The sequence below is a fragment of the Rattus norvegicus genome, chromosome 7 (assembly GCF_021556685.1).
Source record: "Rattus norvegicus strain SHRSP/BbbUtx chromosome 7, alternate assembly SHRSP_T2T, whole genome shotgun sequence".
Classification (NCBI taxonomy): domain Eukaryota; kingdom Metazoa; phylum Chordata; class Mammalia; order Rodentia; family Muridae; genus Rattus; species Rattus norvegicus.
In genome coordinates this window covers 23,218,812-23,246,620 of record NC_141540.1, presented here as the reverse complement: position 1 = coordinate 23,246,620, position 27,809 = coordinate 23,218,812, and the positions used below count along the sequence as shown (strand labels likewise).

Sequence of the window (27,809 nt, the reverse complement as noted above, 5' to 3'; positions counted from 1 at the left end):
CAACAACAACGATGACGACAAGAACAACAAGTGACTTTGTGATAGGCAGAGGACTCTGAAAGTATGGCAAGGCCTGTCTGCTGAGGCTAGGGTACATGTAGTGGCTCTGGCATCTTCTCAGCTGGCTGAAGAAACAGGATATGGTTAATTGAGGAGAGAACAGAGTTCATGCAAGAAAGATCCAAATCCTCCTGGACTGGGACAGGAAAAAAAGCTTGAAATGTGACCATCGGTGCCTGTGATGAGACTGAAAAGACAATGAGAGCTAACTGTCCCTAGAGAGGAGAGCAGAGTATGTGTGTCTGTCTGGCAAAATGTCCAGCAGCCTTCTATGTTGAGAGAGGGGATTACTGGAAAGACAGAATATAACTCTCAGAGACAAAGGATACCTCTCCTGGGCACATACACAAAAGTTCCCTACATATAGCAAGGACACATGTTCCACTATATTGATAAATCCCTTATTTGTAACAGCCAAGCTGGAAACAAACCAAAAGTCCCTCAGTAGCAGAATGGATGCAGAAAATGTGGTCCATTTACACAGTAGAATACTAGTCAGTTATTAAATACAATGACTTCATAAAATTCCCAGGCAAATGGATGGAGCTAGAAAATATCATGCTAAGTGAGGTAACCCAGTCACAAAAAACCCACACACTTTGTACTCACTGAAAAGAGGATATTATCCAAAAAGCTCACAATACCCATGATAAAACCCACAGACCATATGGAGCTAAGGAGGAAGGAAGACCAGGGTTGGATGCTTCAGATCTGCATTGAGGAGGTTACAGGATTATTGCAGGAGGTGGAGGAATAAGGGGACCAGGGAGGGAGACAGGAGGAGGAGGAAATAAGGGGGCAATATAAGATAGTGGAGGAGATGGTAAAGAGGAAGAGAGGTTTAGGAAATGGATAAAAATATGTAACAGGGATTACAAACTGGAGATGGCCACTGAGGGTCCCACAGACCAGGAAATGAGCGGCTACTAGGACCACTGAGAATGGCTTTAGCCTAAATGTGCAGAGAACAGGGACATAGATCCTGAAGAGACCACCTCCAGTATATAGGCACAGTCCCCAATGGAGGACTGAGCCTGCCCATCTCAAAAGTATTTTACCCAGAAATGTTCCTGTCCAAAGAAAGAACAAGGACAAAATATGGAGCAGAGACTGAAGGAAGGGTCCTCAAGGAACTTTCCTACCTGGGAATCCACACTGTGTGCAGACACCAAACCTGAAACTGTTGTCTTTGTCATGAGGCGCTTGCTAACAGAATCCTGGTTTGACTGATTCTTGGGAGGCTTGGTTATCAACTAAGCAATGCAGATGTGGAAGCTTGGAGCTAACCATCAGACTGAACTCAGGGACCCTGGTGGAGCAGCTGTCACAGGGACTACAGAAGGAGAGGGTTATTGTAACCCAATAGGAAGAAAAACATTGGCCTAACTAACAACCCAGAAGCCCCAGAGTCTTAATCACTGAACACGGTGTGTACAGGGAGGGATCCATAGCTCCAAATATCTATTTATTAGAGAAGAGAATTGCCTGACAGCAATGGGAGGGTAGCCCCTTGGTCTTCTAGAGGTTTGATTCCCCCAGCACAGGGAGAAACCGGAGAAGTGGGAGGGGGTGGGGGGGTGGGCGAGCACCTACATATAGACATAGCAGAGGGCTTTGAGGGCAGATGTGGGATGGGGATTATGGAAGGGTAACCTGGATGTGAGATAGCATTTGACATGTGAATGAATAGAATAAATAAAAGAAATTAAACAAAGAACAAAATGGTTAGGGCTGCTCAGTCCATACTACACGAGTCTCCAGGTTCTCCTGGACTTGACAATAGTTTATAGAATCATGGGAAACAAAGTTCCAAGCCCACAGAGACAATGCCTTATATATATTAAATATTACTTAGCATCTCAAGGCTCACCTATTCCTTTCTGTTCCTTCCTCTAACATTAACAAACATTGATCCCCTCAACATGAGCTTCAAGTGTGTCCCTCATAACCTTCCATGTATCAGCAAATCAGGAAATCTGCTAGTAGACCCCGGTCTGATTGACTCTACCGGACAGTCAGGCATTCATAAAAGAAGGCTCCCCACAAGGCAGGTGGGTCTTACCTCAGAAAGGGCACAAAGTTCCTGCTGAGACAGCATCTTGTATCGAGAATGAAAGCTAAACCAGACCTAGGCACTATGGTAAGAATGAGTCTGGGGGTATGAGATGCCCTCTTGAGTTCTGAGAATACATTCTCAACCACTAATCTGTGTCCTATCCCTTCTCCAACTTTCATGACCCCCTGGATGTCACTATGGAGTTACCACTTGGAATGGTTGCTTTAGGTTAAGGATCCAAGCCAGGGTGAAGACCAGAATACAAAGCAAATCATGGCTTCCTACTTCTCTATATACAGAGACAGATGGACATGTTTTCCAAATAATCTAGCAAAAGAAGACAAAGCCCAAGAAGTCCATATGGTTACTGACCCTATGGATGCCTTAGCAGGTAGAGCCCAATCCACTGAGCCCTTGCAGACATGTGGATAGAATACCTACAAGCCCAAGTCTTCAAAGAGGGTAAACTCTTCACTCAGACTCTGCTCAAAAATAGATTAGAACAAAGCCCCTGTAAGATGGCCTTCTGAGTGAGTGCAGCCCTATTGGGGTGAACCACACCAGGTGTCTGTGAGTCATGAAACTGTTTCAAGGTGACAGGCACAGTAGATCTCTGGATCCAGGCTCACAACCATCTCATACTTGGAATATCCCATCAGCACCTGCTCTACCTGAGTTGTTGTCTTGGGATTTAGAACATCTGGTGGGAAAAGACTAGGTCACCCAGCAAAAGGCTTTAAAAGACAGGGTCTTATGGCTTTGACTTTTTTAAAAAAGCCTTGGTATTAACATCATGGAGGGAGCAATAGGCAATCCCCACACCAGTGGCTTATATCAACACTTCGTAGATTGAGGACCTGGGAGAATTCAAATCATGCCAAGTCAACAAGTTAGAGGATCCCTATGAAAAGCTACCAGAAGCATTGTCCTCTTAAACAGGCAAAGGCACACACACCTTTTCCTTGACAAACATGACAGCATGTCAGTCTTGTACCAGTGTGCATATACCTAGGGAGGAAGCATTCTACCTCTTCAGATCCCATGTTGCATGAGGTACAAATAAAGGGGTCTGACTTTTCCACCTGGAGCCACCAAAGAGATATTCACTGAGAAGTCCTGTTGCTCCCAAACAAGCTGAAGCTGAACTCCTAGTGTTCATCTGGATGTGCTTATCTCCAAGGTCCAGCAGCTGGAACTTAAGTGATATGGCCTGGGAAAGAACCGAGAATGCACCTTGCTCTCGTGTTGTTTCATGGCTAGACATCTTTCTGCATAAACTCCAGCATCGCAAAGTCACCTTTTGTTCTCCTGTCTATGTTGAAGGACTTTGATGACCACAACTCCTCTGTTCTCTGAAAGAGGAGATGCTGCCAACGCAAGCAGGAGGAAAAGTAGAAAGGAGAAGCCAAAATCGAAGACAGAAGAAGCAACGAAAGGAATGGAAAAGACTTGTTCCTCCAAAGCAAAAACAGTGAAAGAGAAAGGGCCTTCTGAAGTTGATGTGTGTTCTGCTAAATCCAACAAGGCCAAGAAGGAGGATGAGCCTCAAGACCACAATGCTTGTAAAAGCAAAACATCCCAGAAGAAAAGGAGTCCCTTGAGAAGAAAACAGCCAATGGGAAAAAAATAAAACAGAGACAAAAACCAGGAAGTTTCTGAAGCAGAGGCAGACATGCCCAAGCCCAAGGAGAAGAAGAAAGGGAAAGAAGTTAATGAGACAAGGGAGAGAACAGCCCAGGCTCAAGAATGTCCTCTCCCATTCCGAACCAAACTCCAACTCCAGGGATGCTCCTGGGGAAGAAAATAGTAATGAGATAGAAAAGGAAATACTCATGGAGAAGAAAGGATTCTCTCTAATTTTCCCATACCCGAAGAGACTGTCAAGCTTCTCAAAGCTCAAAGCTTGAGGGGTTTACTTCCCGTTTTTTCTAAAAACCAAGACATTCCGTCATGTATACAGTGAGACAGACTTCATTGCCCAGGCATGGACAGTAAGCAGGAAGACCTTCTCCTTTGCCGTCCCTTTGATTGGGTAACTTAAAGGTGGACTTCAAGAGAGGAAGAGAGGCCAAGCCAATCAGATACTAGTGCTGCACCTACAAGAGAATTAGCAAATCAAATGACCAAAGACTTCAGTGACATCGATAAAAGCTATCAGTGTTTTTTATGGTGAAACTCCCTATGGTGTTAAACGAGAACAAGTGCAGAGTGGGATTGATATCCTGGTTGGGACCCCAGCTCATATTGAGGATCACTTGCAGAATGGCAAGCTAGATCTCACCAAACTTTAACATGTTGTCCTGGATGAAGATGACCAGATGTTAGATACTGGTTTTGAAGATCAAGTGGAAGAAATTTTATGTATTGCATACAATAATGATTTTGAAGGCAACCCCCAAACATTGCTTTTTCTCTGCAACATGGTCTCATTGGGTATTTAATGTTGCTAAAAATATACAAAACCTACGTATGAACGGGTGGACCTGATTGGGAAAAGACTCAGAAAGCAGCATTAACTGTGGAGCACAGGAGACAGAGAGGACAGTGGTGAGTGGGGATGTGTTCCGAGGCTACAGTGGTCCTCAAGGGGACATGTTCAACTTCTGTGAATCCACGAACAGTGGCAGGAGCTGTCACAAAACACATGCATAAAGCAGGAATGCCCAGTCCTTACATGGGGACATTCTGCAGAAGCAAAAGGAAATCACCCTGAAAGGTGCTGAAATGGCAATTTTGTGGGTTTACTGGCTGCAAGTGGGTTAGACATCCCCGAGGGTGACCTGGTTGTTCATAGATGTACACCAATGGAAATGGAGTCTTTGATCTTTCAAGAAGAAGAGGCAGAGCTGGAAGGATAGGGGTTTGAACTGCTTTTACCAAAGAAGAGTACCAGTTACCCCAGGTGGAGCGGAAAGCCAGCACTAAATTTGAACGAATAGGTCTTCCTTCTGAAACAAATAATGAAAGCCTCCAGCAAAGATGCCATCAGACTATTGGACTCTGCCCCCACTGCCGTTGGCCATTTCAAGCGGTCAGCTGAGACGCTGACTGAGGAGAAAGGAGCTGTAGAGACCTGGTAGCTGCTCTATCTCCACAGATCAGGGGCCACATCGGTCGACCAGTGCTCCCTGATCCACTGCCCAGCAGCCTTTGAGACCATGTAACTGCAGTGCTTTGTTGAGATGTCCAACTGAGCTATGCTTGGAAGGAACTTGAGGAGCAGCTAGGCAAGAACATCGATGCCAAAATAAAGGGGATGGTCTTCCTCAAAGGAAAACTGGAAGTTTGTTTTGATGTCTGCACTGAAGCAGACACAGAAACACAGGTGAAGTGGCACGGTTGGAGATGCTGGCAGCTCACCGTGGCCACTGAGGAGCCAGAGCTGAAAGGACCCCCAGAAAGATATCAAGGGGGCAGGGGCAGCAGATGGCAGCCATGGTGATTTCATGGGACAGCAGGGTGGAAGCAGGAACTTCCTGGATCAGGGCAGGGACAGCAAGGAGGAAGTAGAAACTTCAGAGGACAATGACCAAGAGGTGACAACAAAAGGTACCAGATCCACAATCAAAGGCCAGAAGTGGAGTTTATACTAAAGTATTGGGTCAGTGAGTAGAGCCAAGAAGAAACTCTTCACAATGGGCACCTCAGGGTCCCTCCTGCTCTCAAGTCCCCAGTGCTTCATTCCTTTTAGATGATTTACCAGCTCCCCTTCCTTGCAGAGAGGCTTCTGAACTGTCTGAGTAACCGTCATTCTGTCTTACTTTTAGAAAGAAATAGGAATGGATGGATGAATGAATGAATGAACGAATGAATGCATACATAATGTGAGGAGGACAAAATAATCGATCTGATATTGGACCCTCAATGCACTTCCCAGGTGCTGCTCCTCTAACCAGAGCCTCAGGGGCCAATAGAGCAGCTGGAGAGGTGATCAAAGTCTCTCTTAGGTTACAGCTTTTTTTTTTTCTTTTTTTTCAGAGCTGGGGACCGAACCCAGGGCCTTGCACTTCCTATGCAAGCACTCTACCACTGAGCTAAATCCCCAACACCAGGTTGAAGCTTTAATGCACTTCCCTGTGCAGCACAGTACTGCCTGTAATTGCTAAACAGTAAATACTGACTCTTTGATCTGCTGAAAGAAGCTCAGAGAGGCTAGTTTCCTTTTCACAAGAATGGAAAGTTCCCTGAGGCCCAGAGTGGAGACAGCCACTATGGTTTACAGCCTTGTCTGTTTGGTGCATTTCATGCTGTGACCTCACAAAGAACCACTGTGATGTAAGAATGAGTGTCCTCTGTATAAGACAGTGGGCCAACCTGTTGAATTTGTCCATAAGGACCAGGGAGCGGGTTAACGTTGACCTGTGGGACTCCTTGATAGCTGTGTATTTTGTTAGTTGACTGGTTATTGTAACTCGCAACCTGTGTTCACCAGATCACAGGGATGGACATCACTTCTATTAAAAAGACGTTGGGCAGTCAGTATAGGGTGGCATTCTTTCTTGGCCAGGGTTCATATGGCAGTGTGAAATTGGCCTGGCACCGGAGAACACAGGCCCTGGTTGCCATCAAAACGGTAGAGATCAGCAAGAAGACCATCAGGGCAATTCTGTCCGAAATGACCACTTTGGAGTTACTGCACCATCCAAATATAATTTCCCTCTTCCAGATCCTGGTTACAGCGAACCAGATTCATTTTATTTTACAATATGCTCCAGGAGGCAACTTAGTAGAACTAATAAGTGAGGAGGGTCCGCTGCCAGAAGAAAAGGCGAAGAAAATGTTCGGACAGATCGTATCTGCCATAAGACATTGCCATAGTCTGGACATTGTCCATCGCGACATCAAGCCACAGAATATACTGATAGATGGAGAGGGCAATGTTAAGCTGATCGACTTTGGCCTGGCAGTCAAATGCAGACCTGGTACATTACTGAGTAGGCACTGTGGAACCAGGGGCTTTAATGCCCCTGAACTGGTATTACGGCAGCCATATGATGGCAAGAGTTCTGATGTGTGGAGTTTGGGCGTACTCCTATATTTCATCACCACTGGCTACTTTCCATTCAGAGGAAACACCATCAATGAGATTGAGCAAAAGATTACAACGGGGACCTATACCGTTCCACATCACCTGTCTGGGCAACTCGAAAACCTGATACATCAAATCTTCACGGTTTCCCCAGAAATGAGGCCCTCTATAGAGGAAATTGAAAATCACCCATGGATCAAGAAATGCGAGTTTAAAATCCCGACAATGACTGACCCAGATTACAAAATTATAGAAATGCTGTGTGGCATGGGGTATAATGCCAAGGACATCTTGGAATCCCTCCAAAAGAAAAGATACGATGAGCCAATGGGGGCATATTTGAGCTTAAAAAATCATGTAAGCGAAGGGTATGATCTTGCATCTATCACTCAAACCAAGCCTGGGGATCCGTGCCCTCCGCCACCCCCATCACCAGCACATCCCTCTATCTTTGGCCTTCCTCTCAGGAGAAGGGCCAGTGAGCCCAACTTTGGCCTCCTCCATAGACAGCCCTCAAGGGAACAGAATCCTCTTGACCTGATTCTATCAGGACTCAATATGGGCAGGTGTGTCTCCATGCCTCCCATTGCGGTATACTATCCTAAGAAGCAGAGAAGCACTTCTACCCGTGCCCTCCACTCAAGACCTGTGGCTTCCCCATGCGTCTACAACAACATGTTGGGAGTTGAAATAATCCTGCCACATAAGCAGGACATTGAGATGAATACGTCATCTCCCCCTCAGACGATGGGATGGTTTAAGAGACTCCGCAAAGGAATCAGGGACTGTCTCTCAAGACTTTGCTGCCTCCCTCGGGCTCCAAAGAAAAAACCCCAGCATAGATCCTCCAAGAGAGTGGCCCCCCTGAAAAAGGCAGCAAGCAGTACCATATAAAAGGTAAGCTAATGTGGGAGGGTGCATCTCCACTCTGAATTTTATTGTCTCTGTCTTTACTCATGTATTCTCACTGGAAATATCAGAAGAGTATACATGGGGTCTCTTGGGTTGGGGAGAAGTATGTCTACTCCAGCTGGATAAAACCATGCTCATTTCCGTACCATCTGAGGAAGAAATTTTTTTAGAGAATTCCTAGGTGGTGCTGATGTAAACAAACTAGCAATAATCAGCAAGTGATTGTGGGTACAGCCAGTCTGAAAGGGTGCATATAAGGCTGTTCTCTATGGGGAACATATTCAGATAGAGATTCTGCTTAGGGACCTAGTGCCTGGCAGAGTGACAGTGGTCAAAGTACTAAGGGGCCACCTCCATGTCTCCCTACAATTGAACTGGACAGGCGGAGTGTACTGAGTCCTGTGAGGTCTGACAATGCTGCTTGAATGAATACATTGGGATTCAGCTGTGGATACCCAGTTCTTATGTATCCTGCATGCAGCAGAGAGGGGTCAGTGTCACCAGAAGTTCCAATCTGGCATTCAGAGATTGGACGTATAGTGTCATGATAGTCTTACTTACCATCTACTAACCAGGGCTGAATAGCTGGTAGGGGATCTTCCTTGCTACCAGGCTCAAGGCAACTAAACCTCAAACTGAATGTCCCGGGACACAGACCCATGGGCTCCTAGGTTTCTTTTCCTCCCATCATTTGGTATGCTACCAACAAGGAGACCTATGTTCCCTGTGAGTACAGCAAATGCCTGCTCCATAGTTCACAAGGAGCAGAAATGGGAAGTTTCAGTCCACAACTCTGTTCTTGCTGCTTTCCCTAAGCTGCAGTGCATGTGCTGGCTTGGTCAGCTCCTGATCAGGCCACTGGGCATTCAAAGTGACATCTATTCACGTTCCCACATGTGCTACATACCTAGGACACACCTTCCCAGTATTTCATACAAACCAAACTCACTGAGGTCTCACTCTAAAGCTCGAATTTCTTTGAACTAGCCATCCTCTTGAGAATCTACTGTAGTAGGCTTGGGGCACTGTATGCAGCAGACAGCAGTAGACTTGAGGGACATGGGAAGTGGGCTTCAGGTGTGAGAGCTTAAGTGCCTCCACGATGTGATCGTGAAGCACATTCCAAAAGTGCTCCAGCTTTGGAAAATCCAGGCTTCTGTCTACCATGTCTAGTATGAGTCTCAGTGCTGGGCTGAAGGATGCCACACGGAGATTTAGAGAATAATACACAGTGCTTCTATCATGGAGATCACTCGGCTTGTGTGACCTGCTCTTCTGTGGGAAGGATAAGAGTAGGCACCCAGCGCATCTCTCTCACTGTGTCCAAGAAAGATGCAAAACTTGTGAGTGAACCTCAAAGCGGCTAAGCCTGGGAAACTAGAAGGGTTGCTCCCTAAGCATTTGCCATCTTTCTGACACTCAGTCCTCTTCCACATCTGAAGAGCCTGGAGCTGGGACTCTCCTCATTTGTCAGAGGTTAGCCTCATGACATATGTCCCTGCATTTCCATGGGATTTTGTTGCCAGGGTGTGGGCTCTTCGTCATGGTTAGGGTTCAATGTCCTAGCCATCCAGCTTGCTCTTTGCATTCTGGGCAGAGCATGTTCAAGTTCTTCCCCTACAGCATCTGTGTGTCCACTTCATTGCTAAAGTTAAGTCTTCTTTCATAGGCCTCACGTCATTCTTTCCTAACTGGAACAAGTCTTCCAGTGTCAAAATGAGATCTGAGATTCAATCCTGTGCTCTGGGTTTACTCTGTGTCATGCTATGATCAGTTATCCAGTCAGAAGTCATTGAATAAAAATGTGCTCTGTCCCAAGCCTTCACTCACTCCTGGGTCCAGGGATCTTTAGGCCTGAAGACCTATCTGTCCCCAAGCAGCAGATAACCTGGCAGAATCCAGGAAAATCAGGAAGACAAAAATGATGGTGTAGTTCTGCATGAAAACAACTAACTTGGTAAGAGACAAAAGAGCATGCATGGTAGTCCAGGGCATCAGAAGAGACACTTTTGTGAGAGTTACAGCAGGAGAGACCCTGGAAGAAACTAATAGAAGGCACAGAGGGCCATGGTGGAAGCTGTGTGACCTACAGCCAGCATCAATCTCTGTATATGATGCATATGATGGTGTCTTTTTCTGATAGTGCGGTGTTTTGAGTCACTTAAGAATAAACTGTAAGTTTCTCCTTTAGGTGAAAACTCCTGAAATTCCTCTTGACTTTCAGGCTCTCTCAGTCTTGAAGGTCCACACATGGAAAAGACCTGAGGGGTGCACTCTCCTGAGTCCTAAGGATTGGAAAGGATAAGATAGTGAAGAGAACAGAGGAAAAGAACAGAGTCAAATAGAAATGGGGCTCATGGTGGCATCCCAGAGTCTAGAGGCCCCAACCTTCCTTCACATGCACCTGTAGGCGTTTCAAACTCAGTGGTGGTTCTAAGTAAAAAGTGTCACCAGGCACCTCTATGGATCTCTCTCTCTCTCTGTGTGTGTGTGTGTGTGTGTGTGTGTGTGTGTGTGTGTGTGTGTGTGTATGTGTGTGTGTGTGTGTTCGTGCTTCCCATCCAAATCAATGGCTCCATAACCTCAAGACAACATTTTCAGTGTCATAGAAATATCTTTCTACTCTAAAGTATAGCTGAAAAGCGGCCCAGTTATACTGACTTGGCTTTTTCTCTCACGTTTCACCATCTATCCATGGTCTCCTTAGATTTCTCCAGCTGAGAATTTTCAATAAGTTAGGAAGCTACTATGAATCTTCTGGGATTAGGCTGCCCTGAGCTGGAGCCACAGTCCAACAAGTGTTCACCAAATGTTTTTGTCTTCATTGCTGCCAGGAACAGAGAGCAGTGGGTCTTGCTTGGCTGTGGAGGAAACTGTTGTGTAATTTAAAACTGATGTATGTAAATATAATGAGGGAAGTCATAGTAACTGAAGGTAGATATTTAGAGGCAGAAACAAGAATAGAGGTCATGACTGGTGCTCTTTACTGGCTTCTTCACAATGATTTCCTTGACCTCTTTCCTACTGCCAGATGAGCTACCATTCATACATCCCTACACACTTAGTCATTAATCAAGAAAATGTACTATAAATGCAGTGGACAATTAGGCAGTGGCATAATATAAACAAATATTTCCATCCCAATGGCCTAAAGTTGACCAAATTTCCAGGAAAGTGTCCAACCCATATGGGGAGGGGCAATCCCTTTCTGGCATGTCAGTCACATCAGGGTGTGCACTTGTCCGGGTCACTTGGATCTGTGGAAAACTTGAATTTGTCTTATTTCACACTTTCACTCGGGTATCTATTAGGTGTCTCAGCCACTCACCATCTCCTCATCAATTCTATCCTCCATTTGTTTAAGTTCTATGATTTGTAGCTGCTGTGTTTATCTGCAGATGATGGTCAATAGATTCCCTCTGGAACCTAAATTCAGACAGTACATAGAGTGTCTGCACTCTCTGTATCCCAGAGTCAGCATGAGACAAAGCCCAACAACACATGTGGACTCTTCCCTCTCACCCTAAAGGACATGCTGATCCATTAGCTTCCTGATACACAACATCCTGACATCCAGCAGTCAATGGCCTTAGCAGTTCTTAATGGCCTCTGGCTCTCTCAAGTGCAGTCTTTAGTCATTCAGGAAAAGGGAAAGGATCCATAACTTCTCCCTTCTCTGCACTTGCTCTAGTGTCCTTCCCTCCTGAGTGCTTTCGCAGTTCCCCTAGTTATAATCTACAAAGGGAGGTCTCATTCAGTCGGAGGTTCTGAGAAAGGATTATTCTGTCATTGTCCTGGAAACCTGGGTTGAAGTCCCCCTCACAACTAATTTCTTTCCCTCCTTCAGCTTCCCTCCTGCAGATAATGGTGCATTTGAGGCCAGGATAGTCATGGATTCCTGAGTACAAGGACAGTGGCTCATTGTTGCTAAGGATCCCAACTCAAATTAGCAACACTGGACTGAAAACACAAACTAAAATCCTCCTACCTGAGCAAGGTATGCAGGAAAAACTGAGACTGCTGTTCGCAGGGACAAGTATCCATATGAAATCTATAGTGATGATCTATGCCTGGCAGAGGAAAAATGGTCAACTATCTAATGGGCCCCCTCAAAGTCTCCCTGCATCTCAGAAGAACACCAATGGCCAGAGCTCTGTGATTCCTCTATCACTGTGGAGCATCTGCCAAGAATGGACACCAGCATCTGTAGACCAGGGAGAGACTGGTTCCCACACTTTAGTTCCGTACGCCCAAACAGTAAAACAACAGCCTATCCCCTAATGAAGTATGTACATAATGATAGAGGATTATCCACACAAACTTGATTCACAAGAACAGGGCCTCTTTGGTAGCCACCCAAACCATCTGAAATCAGGTGAGAAGATGTGAGAAGCCTTCGATCCCTGTACCTCAAGACCAAATAACACTCATTCTGATAGGATACATAAGCTGGTCCTCGTTTATCTTCATTCTCCAATTCCTTCTATCTCCTATCTGGATGAAGACCTTTCCTTCCCATGCTCTGATCTGAATCTTGTTCCGCAATTCATGGAACACATATGAAAAGTCCATCTGAACCTCCATGTCCTCATTTGTCTGTATGGACCTTCAGGATGGACAGTCTCTGGAAGATCCTGTGACAGCTGCAGGATGGGCTGAGCAGCTGTGTTTGTCCATATCTACGGCAGAAGCACTTGAGCCAATAGACTACCTAACAGTGCCATTCTGCCCTTAACAATAATGTGAGGATTCCCCTGTCTCCATATGAACCAACCTGCCTGCCCCAACACTGTGCTAATGTCGCTGCGGGAACACTAAGGACATGAGGACTATGAGAGTAGGATGCTGGGTGCAAAAAAAAATTGAATTCCCTTTTAATACTGACTAAGATGCTCAGGCCTCAAAGGAGGTGGACTGCAAGGGTGAGAGCTGAGTGTTCCTTCTGGATATGAATCAACACCAGCATGCAGGAATCCACCAGGTTTGGATGGACGATGCATCTGACCAGAAGAGGGGAGTAGTAAGTTTCTGGGGTGCACAGAAAGATCCCTCACTCTGTGTAATTACCCAGGAAATGAAATAGTCTTGTCTATGTGGACATCTGTCCACATGAGAAAAATAGTGTATATATCCTGACCACTTAAAAGTCATGCTGTTTCTGAGAGAACCTCTGAGCTCGAAAGACTGTGAAATAGGATGTCTGCCTGTACCAGAATCTTTCCTGAGTGGAGAATTTCATCAGGAAGGAAGAGGCCCCGAGCATGCACATATGTTGAACTCTTGAAGGGCACCCAGTTTGAAAGAGAACATCAAAGGCCTGAATCACTGTGAAACATACTGTCTGCAAGTACTAGAACACTTTCTGAGAGCAAGGGACACTGCCAAACCACTAGAGGCCAAAAGTTATGATGGATAAAGAGACAGGTGTTCTGGTGACCTGTAACCCCATCAGGAGCCCCAAGGGTCACCTCCTGCTAAACCAAACATAACCTTTATCAGTGAAGGTCACTCCTGAGAAACCCTGTTGAGAAACCCTGCAGACAGGAAAGCCAAGGAGGCCTCCTCCTTTCCATTGTCATTGTCTTTTAAGGGAGCTTGAACAGGTTAGCTCCTACAGACTTCTTAAACTGCCTGGAACACTCTGCTAATTCTATTCCCCATACTCTTCAACTGAGTCAAGAGAAGAAAACAGACATTTGGAACCCTGATCCAATCAAATTAATATTCTGGTGATCAGAAGCCAAGACTGTACAGAGATTTCTGAGGCCTCTCCAGGAATTCTGTCCAGAATCCAGCTCTGGAGGACTTCAGTGTGCGAGAATGTACAGTACATTGGATGGACTCTGGGGTCTAAGGAATGAAGTTTGTCCTCATTAGGACAAAAAGATACAAGAGGAACGCCCGAGTACATATAGAACACAGGGTGCCATGATGTGGAGCCTGAAGACAAGGGAGGCTGCTGAACACTCTAATGCCTGTATGAGTGAACTTGGACATGAACAGTGTAGCTGGATCTGTTTGCCTTCAGTTCAAGCTGCAATGTTGTCACCATCTCCTCTTTCAGCCCATGTATCCTTGACAAGGTTGTTCTGCCCTTCAAGCTCATATGATGGTTGTGCATGTAGGAGACCTAGCCTTCTGTCACCAAGGAAACAGAAAGCAGAGGAGGAATGTGACCGTGGGAGGCTGCAGGCAAAAGTGATGTGGGGCCAAACTGTACCTGGAAGCTACATGGTATAATCCCTGAGGCCCTGTTCAGACCTTCATTCTATTCTGGTGTCTTCCTAGTGACAGCCCTGCTAGCCAATGACAACAACTTCTCCCTGACTCTTCCCCAGCTTTGCTTCCCAGTCGTGAGACTTGAAGAGCACAGAGGATGGCCTCTGTAGGTTAGTCACTGGCTCTGGACCATTGACCACTACCACTGCTTTTACTTGGGATGGTGTTCAAATTGTGGGATGTCTGAGAAAGCTGGGTTCCACGTTTTTGCTATGCAACCTGTTCCTCACGTCCTGGACTTTGCCTGCTCCAGTCCTCAGGTACTATCATGGAAGCCATTGCTCTCTTCACAGTCCTGTCATTCTTACCAACAAGGAGTAAGGATGTAGATTCACTCTAGATGTGAGCACAGCTTGTAAACTGTCTATGTGAATTGGTGTCATCTGTCCTTTTGTCAGTTGCCATTCAGTAAGCATTGTGACGTGTAAGGCTCTCAGGAGAAGCCAGATCCCAGTGGCATTAGTGTGACAAACAAGCTGTGCCCAAGGAGCTGACACTCTGGCAGAGTCCAGGACATCCAGGAAGACAGAGGTGGTGAGGTAAGTCTGCATCAAAACAGGTAAAAACAGTAATAAAACTGTCAGTTCGCATCCTTGTGCAGGTTGTTGGGAAACACTGTCCCTGAGAAGACAGCTCTGTCGAACTGAGCCTGGAGAGAAAGAAGGCATGAGAAGGAAGGCTATGGCAGCCATGTGACAGGCAGCCATCATGAATGACTGGACCTGACGAGTGTCTTTGATACTGTGATAGATATTTATGGACACCCTAAAAGGAAATTTATTGTGTTTCATCTCTTAGTGAAATGCTGTTCTCCACACAGATCACAGACCCTGGGAGTGTTGGGTATTGCCACCTGCCAAAGGCCTGAAGTGTGCACTACTGTTGTGCTGGTGGTGGGATTGTCAGAAGATGAGGAGGCCATCCTGATAGAGACAGTGTAGGAATCCCAGAAACAACAGGCCATGTTGCTGCACGTGGCTAACCATCGTTGATTTTGCATGTCAGTTTCTAAGCCGGTAAGGAGTGCAGATAAAAACTGTCACCAGAGGTAATCCTGAACCTTGGTTGTACACCAGCACTGTAGTTGGCTTTATCTCCCATGCAGACACTCAGTCTCCCTCAGCACACACTCTTACTGTCCAGGAATTTTCTTAGCTATACAAATAACACACTGGGTTGTTACAGGTGGAATGACCTAGCTCAATCCTTTGTTCTCTTACATTCTTTCCCTGTCCTCTTTTTAGATATCACCAACTATGACTCTGACATCCAATGAAGCAGTCGAGGGCCATGATGCTTTTCTGACTGAAGCAACACAGCCTGAAGCCCAAATCCCGAGGCTGTGCACCAAAGTCTTTCCCTGTTTGTCACTGGTGAGCAGAGTCTGACCTGAAAGTCTGGACCTGATCTCTCAGTGAAGGCAAAACCACTTGACCTCTGATTTTGAACTGCAATTGTAGGTACTGCTGCTATTGATTTAAAAATCTAGTTCAATATGGGAAAAATACACTTTACAATCTCCTGGAACATTCTGTCTCAGAGAGGACCGTGTCTACACTTCAAAGGAAAGACCAGGTGAGGAAGATGGGGAGGTCCCATGTGGATTTCTCACTATGTGATTGATCTCAACCCACTTCCCAAAGTTCCTTTAGTTCCAGCATCAAATTAGTAGGCCTAGCATGAATAGAGCCCTGAAGTGCTGATAGAGACTGAGGGCTCCCTGGGTGGCGTGTCCCATGAAGAGACCCTTCAGGATCTTTGGTGTGGGCAGATTTCTCCTCACTCTTTGAACATCATAGGTTATGAATGCTCTCCCTGAACACTCAGATATTCACTGGTCAGTTTGCAGTCCTGCCTACCACTTCAGGATCGTTCTCCCACTCTGATTGACTTCTGGGATCCAGCTTCCTTTTCTATAGAGGGTGCTTAGTGCTGTAAAACGGGAATCTGACTAACACAGTGTGATGAATAGCTGGCCTTCTGTAATGCCTAGAAGCAGCACAAGATGGGGCTACTGGATCCAGTCATCCCTGTATCCTTCAGCACTATAGAATTTGTGATTAGTTATCAGCACAGAAAAACACTTTTCTTTGATTCTATCTTTTCTAATTCTTTTCTAAATACTAGAACTAAATACTCAATACCAGAACTGACCTGATTGTGTAGGAACATGGGAATATCCTCTAAAGTTCTACCCTCTGCTGTCCTCTACTTCTGGGCACTTGAACCCTGTGACTGTCTTCCTGGGATGCTCACCCTCTCCTCTATTTACACATCTTCTCTCCAGAGTCTCAGTACAGTGTCATTATGTGAAGAAGTAGTGGGGACGCTGTCCTTATCATCCCATGGTATTCCATACTCTCAATTGTCCCTTGCAGATCCTGGTGCTTTCCCACAAGAAGTTGCTCAATATGGCTACCAGGCAGGCCAAACAAAAGCCTCTGTCTGCAGACAGGAGGGCACCAACAATGTGTCAAGCAACCTCATCTGCATCGTCACAAGCATCTGCAGTGTGGATATCTGGTCAACATGGTATGGCCCCTTCCTTCCCTGTTTGCCACCATCAAGTGTCATATAGGTCATCCATTTCAGTGCCAAGATCTAGAGTTCTTCTGCTGGTTAGGGCTTGGGAAAGGTCCAAGAGCAAATGCGATGGCGTTTTGTGTTATTGGTTATTCCTTAAATGTGGGAAATCTGTGTATCCAGCTGTTGCAGAGTGCCTTCTTCTCTTGGTTTTCTTAGAATATGAATGGAGATCAGACATTCATAGAGAATGAAGCCATGTCCACCTGGTCCTACCGAGCAAGAGTTGGTAGCTACAGTTTGATAAATTTGACTAAGAGAACCACCAGATAACTTCCACTGTTGTCTGAGTTGTTGTTTTTAAGTGTCAGTGTGATTATCTGAAACAAAATATTTTTAGTTTTATTTCAATCCAGTGACTTAACACTTCCTGGTATACTGCATTAGCACAGTGTAGCTAAGGCACTACAAAGGGGCTACCCATGTTCTATCCACAGGCAGGAGTGTGAGAAATTAATGCATGCATGTAGGCTTGCTTGCTAGTGCTCATCTAAAGGCCTCTGCTCTTATGAAGTCTTTCCCTAAGACTAGGGAGTGGCACTGCTAAAATTCTTGTTACTTCCCATGTCATTTAAGATCATAAAATCGATTCTCTACAGACTTGCTCACAGGAGAAGGATCATCTAGAGGATTCCTTTGTGAAGAGTCTCCCTCCAGGTCACGTTTCCTGTACTAATTGACAGTTATAATTAAAGATCATGAATTTCTCCCAGTGGCCACCTCGCTGCTCAACATTGAAAACTGTCAGATATGTGACTAGAGGCTTTAGCTTCTCATTTTACCTAGGGTCAAAGCTGACATCTTGTAGAGTGTCCTTTCTGGCCTTCTCAGTTTCTCCCCATATTATACCTGACAGTGTTTCCATTCAGCCATCAGCTCAACACTATGATGTATGTACTGTGTCATTGACTAGTACTTTCTAGGCAGAGATAAAAATTTCACAGCAGACTTGGTGTCCTTCAGGTTGATCTTTTTCTTTTTCTGTTTCCTCTGCCAGGTCTTTTGACAGTTGTGGAGCCCCTCCCACCAATAAAGGTTAGCAACTTGTCGGGCTTTCATGGCATTTATGGCAGCTAGATTGTGCTTCTTAGAGTAAGTCCAAATCAGTGCTACTACGTATGTATGATGCTTATATACTTTACCCTAATTTAAACAGATGGTGTGGGCACTGAGAACATGTAGCCCTGCAAAGCATTTTAAATTATTTACATATTTTCTCATTTACCTATTCACTCTCCCCTACATCCTGTCTGTAGTGTCTCTTCTATCTCTTCTCTGGATTTTATATCTTTTGTTCTGTCTTTTTCTCATTCTTGGCATCTGTTTCTGACTCTCTCCTGTTCTCTTTCTTACTGCTTAGCTGCCTCTTTGTCTATCAATCTGTCTCTCCCTTGCTCTATCTCTCTCTCTTTCTCTCTCTCTCTCTCTCTCTCTGTGTGTGTGTGTGTGTGTGTGTGTGTGTGTGTGTGTGTGTGTGTGTATCCATGCATGTGGAGGCAGGTAGCATGTATATTTCCTGGAGAGCCTGTGAAGGTCAAAGTTTAACTCAAGTGAGGTCTTTCTCAAACTCATAAAGGACCTAGTAACTGAACTCTACTACCTATTATTGGAAAAGCTTTTGTAGGTGAAGAACCTGAAGGATCTGAGGCTGTGCCAGTACATGCTGGAGAAATACTTGACTGGACTCGGGAGTAGGAGCCAAGGCATTGGCCCACAGATGTGCTGTTCTCCTTCTTTGGATACCCGTCGCAACAACACAATCTTCTCTGTCTACTGGAGTTGTCTTGGTTGTAGATTTGGAGATCCTCAATATCCCAGATTAGTTCTCTAATGTTAAGTCATATCGACTCTTAGCATAGTACGTTATTTGCCACTGTTCTTTCTACATTTATTTTGCCAGAATTTTCTATGGGTAAGTTATTCCATCTATAACACTTTATGATGTGTAAGCCCACACGAAGGTACCCAGAGCCCATACACAATGTGCTCTTATTTACCTGTGAGAAGTCCAAGCCAGTAACCCAATCTTAACTCAGTGGTGAGAAGGAACTTAAAGCTTAGAACAGGACTTGTTTTCATTCCTTTCTTGTTAGTATCATTCACAACTTCTGTAGAAGTTGGGAGTCCAGAAAGCAAAGGGCGGGACTTTCTCACATGATCTTGACCCATGTTGGGTTTTCTGTCTTCCATCTCCACCTTTAACATTTAATATACCACATCTCTCCAAAGGTCATGCCTATTCTAGTGTGCTGCACTCAGTGAAGAAGTTGGAGCAAGTGTCAAAAGAGTGAAGGCCAAGCTCTGACTGTGACAGAGAGTTTGAGATGGATAAATGATGTTTTGAAAAACACGTGACTTTTCGCTGGGACCTCCATCTACTGTAAATAACCAACAATCTGTTCAAGGATCAATGTGCCTCTGAGATGAGGACAACAAGGTAGAAGGGAGTCCACAGAAAGAAACGGGTCTGAGGGCTAACACCATAACGCTTCCAATTCTGTCTTCTAGGCATCACTAAGAAATCTATATACTCCTACCTCCCAGAAGATGAGTGAAGGTGTTACAGTTAGGATGACTGTTGACATGAGGCTCTCAGAGGTTCTCCACAAATCTGAAGGACAAGATTGAGATTGCCATTCTTATGGTCTTTCCATAGTCTCCCCTTGCAATTAGAATTGACCATCACTGTGGACCTCATCTATTAGATGAAGGTAAGATGATCATCTTAGGAAACCTAGTCTTTGCTGCTGAGATACTGGGATTCCAAACAACTCTGAGAGGAGAGGGTACAAAGTGGAGCTCAGTTCTGCCTCTCATACCACACATAGCTGATGTCCTGGGGTTCTGTTCTCAGGAGGCATGGAGGACATGTATCTATTTCATGTAAAAAGAAACTGTTACGAGCAGTCTGAGGTCCCTGTACTTAGAGCAGATTCTTTGATTGTACCACATCCTAAGCAAGTGAGGTTGGAAACATTGTTGCAAATGACAAGTGCCACCACTCTCCCTACAACTGTTTTAAGGGATGTTCCCTGTACATCTTTATCCTATGTGATGCAAGTGTGAGTTAGATACTGACTAGAATAATAACTCAATGATTCTAAATTATTGATATATGGAAGGACAGGGTATTGGTTGTGTCTTGGTAAATGTACCCATGTCTGTCCATGACTGAGTTAAGTAATACACTGTGTCCTTGTGTGAAGGGGAAACCAAGGCCCTTCTGAGGTCTCTCCTGACAGTGACTGCCCCAACAACAGTGAAACTCATCAAGTCTCACAGGAAAGGGCCACATTTGAGTCCCTGCTTGACAGGCCACAGACTCAGGATCTTTCCTTCCCTCCTGGCTTATTTTGAAAACAGTCTCCTCCCCAGACACAGCCATTTCAGTCATTCTCACAGCCATCACTTTGACACAGTCTCGATATCTTCCAACTCATACCACCCTCTTTGTGTAACAGGGAAAGTTCTTGGTCATGCCCAGTGTCCTAACAATTCTAGAGTAAGCCTGCTTTACTGCACATTTAGACTTGTCACAGCAGGCTTCGTTCTTGTGTAACATGGGCAGATGTCAGCCATGCCCTGTTTCCTAACAACTCTAGAATGAGCCCACTTCACTTCACAACTAGGCCTGTCACAGCAGGCTTTACTGTGAGCCATGTGGACATCTTCTTCCTTCTGTATGGTTTCCTTGTATAGTAGACAAGGGAATGATATCTCAGGATATCCTTCCACCATGTAAGTCTTCACAGCTTCTCCATCATGTCCTTGGCCTTTTGAGGTGAGCCAAAGCAGCAATTCCATCCATTGCAAAAGACAGTAACTCACACCCCATTCTTTCCGGACATGGCCCAGATCTCACCTCCAAACTAATTAGAGCACTTAATCCATCTCTCAATTCTCTGAGGTCCAGATGATGAGCTGGCACTTGAAGGGAATGCAGAGGTGACATATCCTCTCATGATGATCCTCAGAGAATTTAGCTATTAAGACCAAAATAGAGGGAGACCATGACTGCAAGCTGACCTTTGTGATCAACATATCCTCTCGGGACATGAAGCAATGACATTGGGATGTCTCTAAAGGGGCAATGCCCCATACTCTTCATAGCAGAGGCTTCTGTCTATTTAAAACTCGGGGGAGAGGTGGGCTCCTTCTCCCATAGATGTGAGCAGAGTTGTCAATTTCTTCTGTCCCAAGAAGAAATTGTGGATCACATATCTGATTCTTTCTGGTCCCTGGAAATCCCAGGATCCTCTGAGTTTAACATAGGCAGCCACTGGGATACAGGTCAGTGTGGTCTCTAATGTTGCTGTGCCTCCATTTGCTGACATTGTGGCTACATTGCAACCATGCTCTCTGGGTTCACAGAATGCTATGCTGTACTCTAAGCTTTCCCAGTCTCAAGGGTGGACTCAATCTGGCTTGGTACTACCACTTTTTTTGGAGGTTGCATCCTGAAATGCCATGTGCTCTTCATAATGCCATTAAATGCTTTTACTATTGTTTGGTACATATGAACATTAATGAAAATCAACATAAAACTCTACATACAAGATGTATTCACAAACAGTAAATGCTGTTTTTCTAAGCCATTATATTCCTGAACCACTGCTCCAACCCCACTAGTTATCAAACCCCCAAGATTGGCTCTGTCGCATCTGGCCAGTGATTCCTGGGGATGTCTCCTTCTGGTTCTTAGCAATGACCCTGCTGCTTTAGGCAGGCAGACTATGTCATTTTTCTCAGATGGTTGCTGTGAAGACCCTCTCACTTGTATTGTCTGATGTGCAGTCAGTTTAACATAGCTTGCAAGAAGCAGTTCAAAAGACCACTTGCAATGTTGTGCTCATGGGCTTAATTGTCAAGGAAACTCGAAGACATGAGACTGACGAGGGCAAAGAAAAAAGTTGTGAAATAGTCTCAAATTCTCAGTGATGTGTTCAAATATGCGATGCTCAAGATGGTGCTTAAAATTTGGAGAACTCATTTGTTAGTGTGGAGCCTAAATAGTCCTTTTTAAAAGGCTGGGCTAAGGCATAGCAAGGCAGAGTCCATACAGTTATAGTGCAGTACTGAAAGACAAATCTACTAAAAGCCTTTGGCATTCCCACAACTGTGTAAAGATAGATGGTCCTACTAGATGTCATAAATGATCCTTTTATTGTTGGTAACTGTCATCTTTTAGGGTTTTATCCTCCTTATCTGTCATGTGTCCTTGCTGTCTCTAAGACTATGTCATGTTCTTTTTTTGAAGTACCAGCCTTCCCATAATCTGGTACATTACAAAATTTGGATGATGTTGCAATGAGGGGTCGGCTGGCATATGCCCTAAGTAGAAGCTGAGTGAGTTGTGGGGTTTTCCTGAGTTCAAGGTACTTCAGCAGAGTGAGGCAGGACAGGTACCCACAGTCTGGAATCACTGGTCAAGCTTTATGTGTACACTGCTCTACTGTGGGTGGCAGTGCACAATGAGAACTGGATGCTTAGCTGGCTTTCTCCTCACTACTCTCTCACAGGTTTTCATCTTGGACCAAACTTGTTCTGATCAAGGCACAGTCTAGTATGTGATAAGTTTCTCTTTATGGGATGGTGGATGAGTTAGGATTCTCAACAGATACTGTTTTGTAGACCACTGTGTGCCTCCATTTTGAGCCCTGTCTGTGGCATTACCAAGTCATGTGATCCCTCCAGACTTCTTCCCAACATTTATCATCATGTATAAACCTTCCGTCCATCTCTGAGAATTCATTTTCCAGAAAGTAGATCATCCTTGGATGGCAATGACATCTTTGGGCCCTCATAAGCCAATCTTGGTGGAGAGTAGAGATCTGTCAGTCATTGGACAAAAGAGTCTCTTCTGGTTCATGATGAGCAGATTCCAGGCGACTTTTATCAAGTATAATAAGGTGATCTAGACCCTTTGTTTGTTAAGTAAGTGCCCAGAAAATTTATTTTACCCTCCTCCCCCACATTTGCACAAAAGGCATAAGAAGTATACTGGAGTTTTTTGGGTCATTAGGGCTCTGCTTGTGTCTTTAGCAAGGTACTGCTCTGCGAAGAAAACTCTGGACAGTGGCATATCTGCAATGTGTCCCTACATTTTCATGATGCTCCTATGAGACCAGGAAATAGAGAGCACACAGTAACATTAAAATATAAACTCTGTTGTATGACTGTTGGGCTGTGCACAGTAGACTGGGCATTCTTCAGAAGTACCATTTAGACATTTTTCAGCTATGGAGAAGGAACCCTTTGTCCATCATCTTCACCGCTGGTTGTGTTTATATTTGTGTCGCAGACCTTGAGCTTTTGAGTCTCCAGGGGGAATCTTGGTCATATCACTGCAGGATGTGCAGTGGGTCTCCTTGCTTGTCTTCTGTACATTGATAGCACAGGTGATGCTTTCTATAACTCGGCGTAGGTCCCTGAAGGTGTAGTTGTGTCTCTCTCCCTCAGTACCCAGGATCTTCATGTTCTCTGTGCTCACCCATTCTCAAAGTTTTGTAAAACTTGATCCCCAGTCATGGTCTGTCCACAAGTGACCGGGCATTTGATGTATACTTGAGGACACCCCTGACAGGTTGTTTCCAGTTTTTACCCCATTGTAGGGAAGAGAACAAAGACCTGGAGATGTCATGTTGTTCCCTAGTATGGGCCATGCAGAATAAAATTGGGCAACCAACAACAGAATTACTGAGTGCTTGACCCTGACATTTTCTACAGGATATCTAGAAAGCCTCTGGACAGGCAGCATGGCAGAAATCAACTCTTTCCACAAAAAAAGAAGGCTGCTGCTGACACAGTGGATAGAGCACACACAAGCTCCCTGTCTGACTCCTTCAGCTCTTGCATATCCCCTTGGCTAACATTTCAGAGCTTCTGATCCTTCAGACATCAGGTTAGAGGGACAGGAATGGCAATGAGGGTTTTCTTATTCATTGGTAGAGTGCTAGAATGTCTGGTATGTTCAAAAATTATTGGGAAAGAGCTGGGAACATATCTTCTGAAAAAATATTCCCTCCATTTACACAATCTCCTTCCTTTTGTTCTCCACATTCAGCTTCTTGATACTGAAGAGATTGTTCTACCTGATGAGCCCAGGCCTAGAAGATGGACTACATCCAAGAAGCCTGGCCAATCTAAGGCCAAGTCACATCTTTAAGAAATATTTGAAAGCATTTGTGCACGGGATAAAGGTGCAAGGACCAAAGTCTCCTTGGACATTCCAGCCTACAGAGGGTCTGACAGACTCAGGTCAAAGGTTATGTCTGAAGCCTAGATGATGAAGAAGGCCCCACTCCACAGGAGAAGCCTGTGGCTGATGCTATTGCAACTAGGACTATGATTGTGAAACTTGTGTCTGTGGATAGCAGATTCACGAATCTTGTGCCCAGGTATCCACAGGCCTTTTTTCATACATTCCTTTGTATAACTTTGCAAGTCCTGATTTTGGAAGTGTTGGGTCCTTATGCTATCTCACTTGACATATAGTCCAAGAAAGATTTTTACCCCTTTAAGGGGCTAGAAATAGACTGGACTCACAGTTACCATTAAAACTGAAGTTCTGTCCTGTGTGGTTATTGGCCCTTTTAAAACTTGTTTGACTGGGAACAAGGGTCAGGGACTGATATTTTCAAGATTCTCCCCTACAAATTCAGAAACCCACAGCTCAAAGCAGTACAGATAACACTCAGAAATTAATACAAGGACAAGGTGTCTGACATGAGAATCTTACAGATTTATTTAAAGGTCCAGGACTCAGCAACACTACACCTACGTGGAATCATTCAGGGATTCCACCGTTAGAATTTGGGAGCTGCCATTCACTGAAATGACCATTGGAGACTCTTATTGACATATCATGGCCTCCATGACCCATAGTGCTGTGACTGCCATGCTCTCTGTCAAACTCCATAGGATGTCACCATTAGTAGGATACTAGTGCAGGGCAGCAGAGCAGTACAGTGGCCCTAGGGTGGTGTCATGGGTGGTTCTAGGAGATACTGACATCACACCACACTCTACATCTAGAATGAAAGGAAGAGGAACACAGGAGGGAGTGTGTGATTGAATTCATGGCCCAAAGCAGGCTAGGTGTCAGCTACCAGTCTGAAAGAGCACATCTGCCTCTGTATGGAGGATTCAGATCAGGAATATGACCGGGACCAGATGATTCAATTCTCGCAAGAGGAAAGTCCTTTACATGACATCTTGCACCACAACAGAACAGCCACAAGATAGCTTGTCCTTATAGGAACTGGCACACCAAGGGCATAGGGGAAGTCTCTGGAATATACAGGATTGGTTGAGTACCACACAGGATGGCTGACAAGCTAGCAGAAGTGTAGGACACACACTGAGATCAAGTGCCAGGTATCATGACCTATGTAGCCACACAGCTGGACTGATGGGCTTTCTTGCTCTGACTGAAGCAGAACCAAAGCAGGGCCTGCCTCAGCCTCCATCTGTACCTTGGCTCTAGTTGCTTCTTTCTCTTGCAAGTCACAAGCATCATGAGGCAACTGCCTTGGTTCCCGAAATCACATGGTCTTTGTTCACGTTAAAGACAGGGCATGCAAGAATGTATTCTCCTCCTACCTATGTGCTGGACTAGGGACAGGAGATCAGATCCCTAGGCCTGGACTTCTGACCATTCCCATAGTGTATCAGGGAAATATTTAACCTTGAATTTCCTGCTCCTAGAAGCCAAAATAAACCTGTCAGTCCGGGAGTCTTATCAAGAATGATACTCTGGGATTCATCTAAGCCAGGCCTCTTACTCAACCCTTCTGCTGCCTATTTCCTGGTCAGTCCCTTCCTCTGTGGTGGTGAAGAGCACCAGGGTGCTGAGCATGGACCTCAAAGTCACCCTAAGACTGCATCCTGAGTTCACACCCTGAGATGCACTTAAGACTGACCTGAGAGCTGCTCAAGAGGACACACATGGGTTACACCACAAAGAAAAGTCTATCAAAGCTGACATAGGCGAGGAGGTTGGCCCCTGACTTGACAGTGCTTGTCCAGTGAGTGTTTTACACATTATATGGAACCCCAGGACCAGAGCCAGGGTCACTAAGTCAGGGGCAGGATATAGTGTGCAATTAATAGCCAACAGAATCTTCGGTAGCATGCTAAGAACCTGCAGTGAAACCTCAAACCCAGACTGCTGGATGGTACCAAGATCCAGTAAGGAACACTTCCTAAGAGAAAACTCTTCCTGGGTGAATTGCAGCCCAGTAAATGGATGCTCTCACGATTCTCGGTGAAATAACTCATGGACCTTTTTCCTTGTGAACAGGGAACTTCAAAACATCATGGGGTGAGGTGAGGTGAGATCCAGGGAAGAAGGCTGCCCTTTGGCTCAATCTGAGAAGTTAGGATGCTTCATTTGCAGGGGGGAGGATCTCAGGTGTTGTCCTAAGTGACATCATCATCCTGGTGAAATGTCATGTCACTTGTTCTGAGACCAGTAGGCCTGAGTTGTAACTAATGCCTACACTTTTCAATTAGGAGAATTCCTGGAATTTTTTAAACCTATTTCATCCGTGCCAGCTCTTCTGTCTTGTGGCAGACACCACTGACCCACATAAAACTACACACGTGAGTGCGCATGTGGACACACACACACACACATGCACACACACACACACACACACACACACACACACACACACACACACACACACCAACCCTGTCATCAAATGAATACAGGGGCTAGAAAACTAAAGACATGGTCCTCCAAAGAAGACCCTCAAAGGTAGATACTTAAACAAGTGTTCCCCATCCTCATCATCCTGGAAGAGGAATTTAAAGTGCTTTATGTGACCTGTGCCCTGTCCACCATGACAGGTAACAAGGAAACCAAGGTCAACAAACGATGGGTGGGACAGGGAGAATCATGGTTGCTTACACACTGATAGTGGGAAGTGGAACTGGGGCCACCCCACTGGCTGCCAGCCATTTTGTCCCTCAGAACGAGTAAAATAGGACAGCTGTCTGATCCATCGATGTGATGCAGGGATACTCAGACATGCAGCATCATTGTTGCACTGTTCACTATAGCTCAGAAAAGGAACCAGGCAGAATGACACCTCATTAATGTCCTGTTTACACACACACACACACACACACACACACACACACACACACACACAGACTCACTCTCTCTCTCCCTCTCTCTCTCTCGTGTGTGTGTGTGTGTGTGTGTGTGTGTGTGTGTGTGTGCAAGCTTCTGTGAATGCACTTGTGCATGCAATGTGTCTTATTTGCTTTCTCTTACCCTTGGTCTGTTTATTTTCCTGACACTGTTTTGTGGGTCTCCATCCATTCCTCACTCTAACCTTGGGTCATAAACATTAGACACTATGCCTACTGATTTTGGCCACTATATCTCTTGTCTTCCCCTCTCAGAACTGGTCCACTCCTTACTGCTCTAGTAAGTGTCCACTGTTTCCTGCATTTAATAAGTGGTTTGGGCTTTATTTGGGGGCATTATTTGATGTTAGGTTCTGTTCAGATACTTTATGGTTATTTTCTTCACAGATGTGGCAAGAATCTTTTCCCAGGAGGAGAATTCAAAGATTAAAATAAAATACAGATGTCATCACGACGTGGAATGTGAACATTAAATTTGGATGCTCTTACTTTTGGAGAACAGTAATATCGAGACAAATGTTGTACTGATGCTCCTCTGTGTTTCCAGGGTGGTAGGATTATGCCTGTCAGGTCCCTGCAAGGCCAGGACAGGCTAATGTTAAAATGTAAAGCCCAGGGAGCTATGATTACTCCTGAGGTTTGTCCTTCTGAAGAGGCTGGCCATGCAGCGAGGTTGAGTACTTTCCTTGGCCTCTGCTGACAGGTCCAGGGAAAATCCTGACACATAGACTA

General features: G+C 45.1%; 2 long non-coding RNA genes and 2 pseudogenes across 5 annotated transcripts in view; 3 read left to right on the top strand and 1 right to left on the bottom strand.

Moving 5' to 3' along the window:
• Positions 1 to 27,809, bottom strand: part of LOC148004526 (uncharacterized) — a 103,020-nt gene that overhangs the window by 22,757 nt on the left and 52,454 nt on the right. The gene's annotated exons all lie outside the window — the stretch shown is intronic.
• Positions 3,418 to 5,729, top strand: LOC134479829 (nucleolar RNA helicase 2-like; annotated as a pseudogene).
• On the top strand, positions 6,459 to 12,053 carry LOC134479830 (putative sperm motility kinase W; annotated as a pseudogene). The gene is made up of 2 exons (XR_015624504.1): positions 6,459 to 8,042; positions 11,905 to 12,053. The product of XR_015624504.1 is annotated as a putative sperm motility kinase W, transcript variant X2 (transcript).
• Positions 18,503 to 24,489, top strand: LOC148004527 (uncharacterized). 2 transcript variants are annotated; one of them, XR_015624508.1, is made up of 4 exons: positions 18,503 to 19,356; positions 19,464 to 19,630; positions 23,646 to 23,820; positions 23,983 to 24,489. It is a non-coding gene; the product is annotated as an uncharacterized LOC148004527 (long non-coding RNA). The 2 variants fall into 2 exon arrangements; XR_015624507.1 differs by having other exon boundaries at positions 19,428 to 19,630.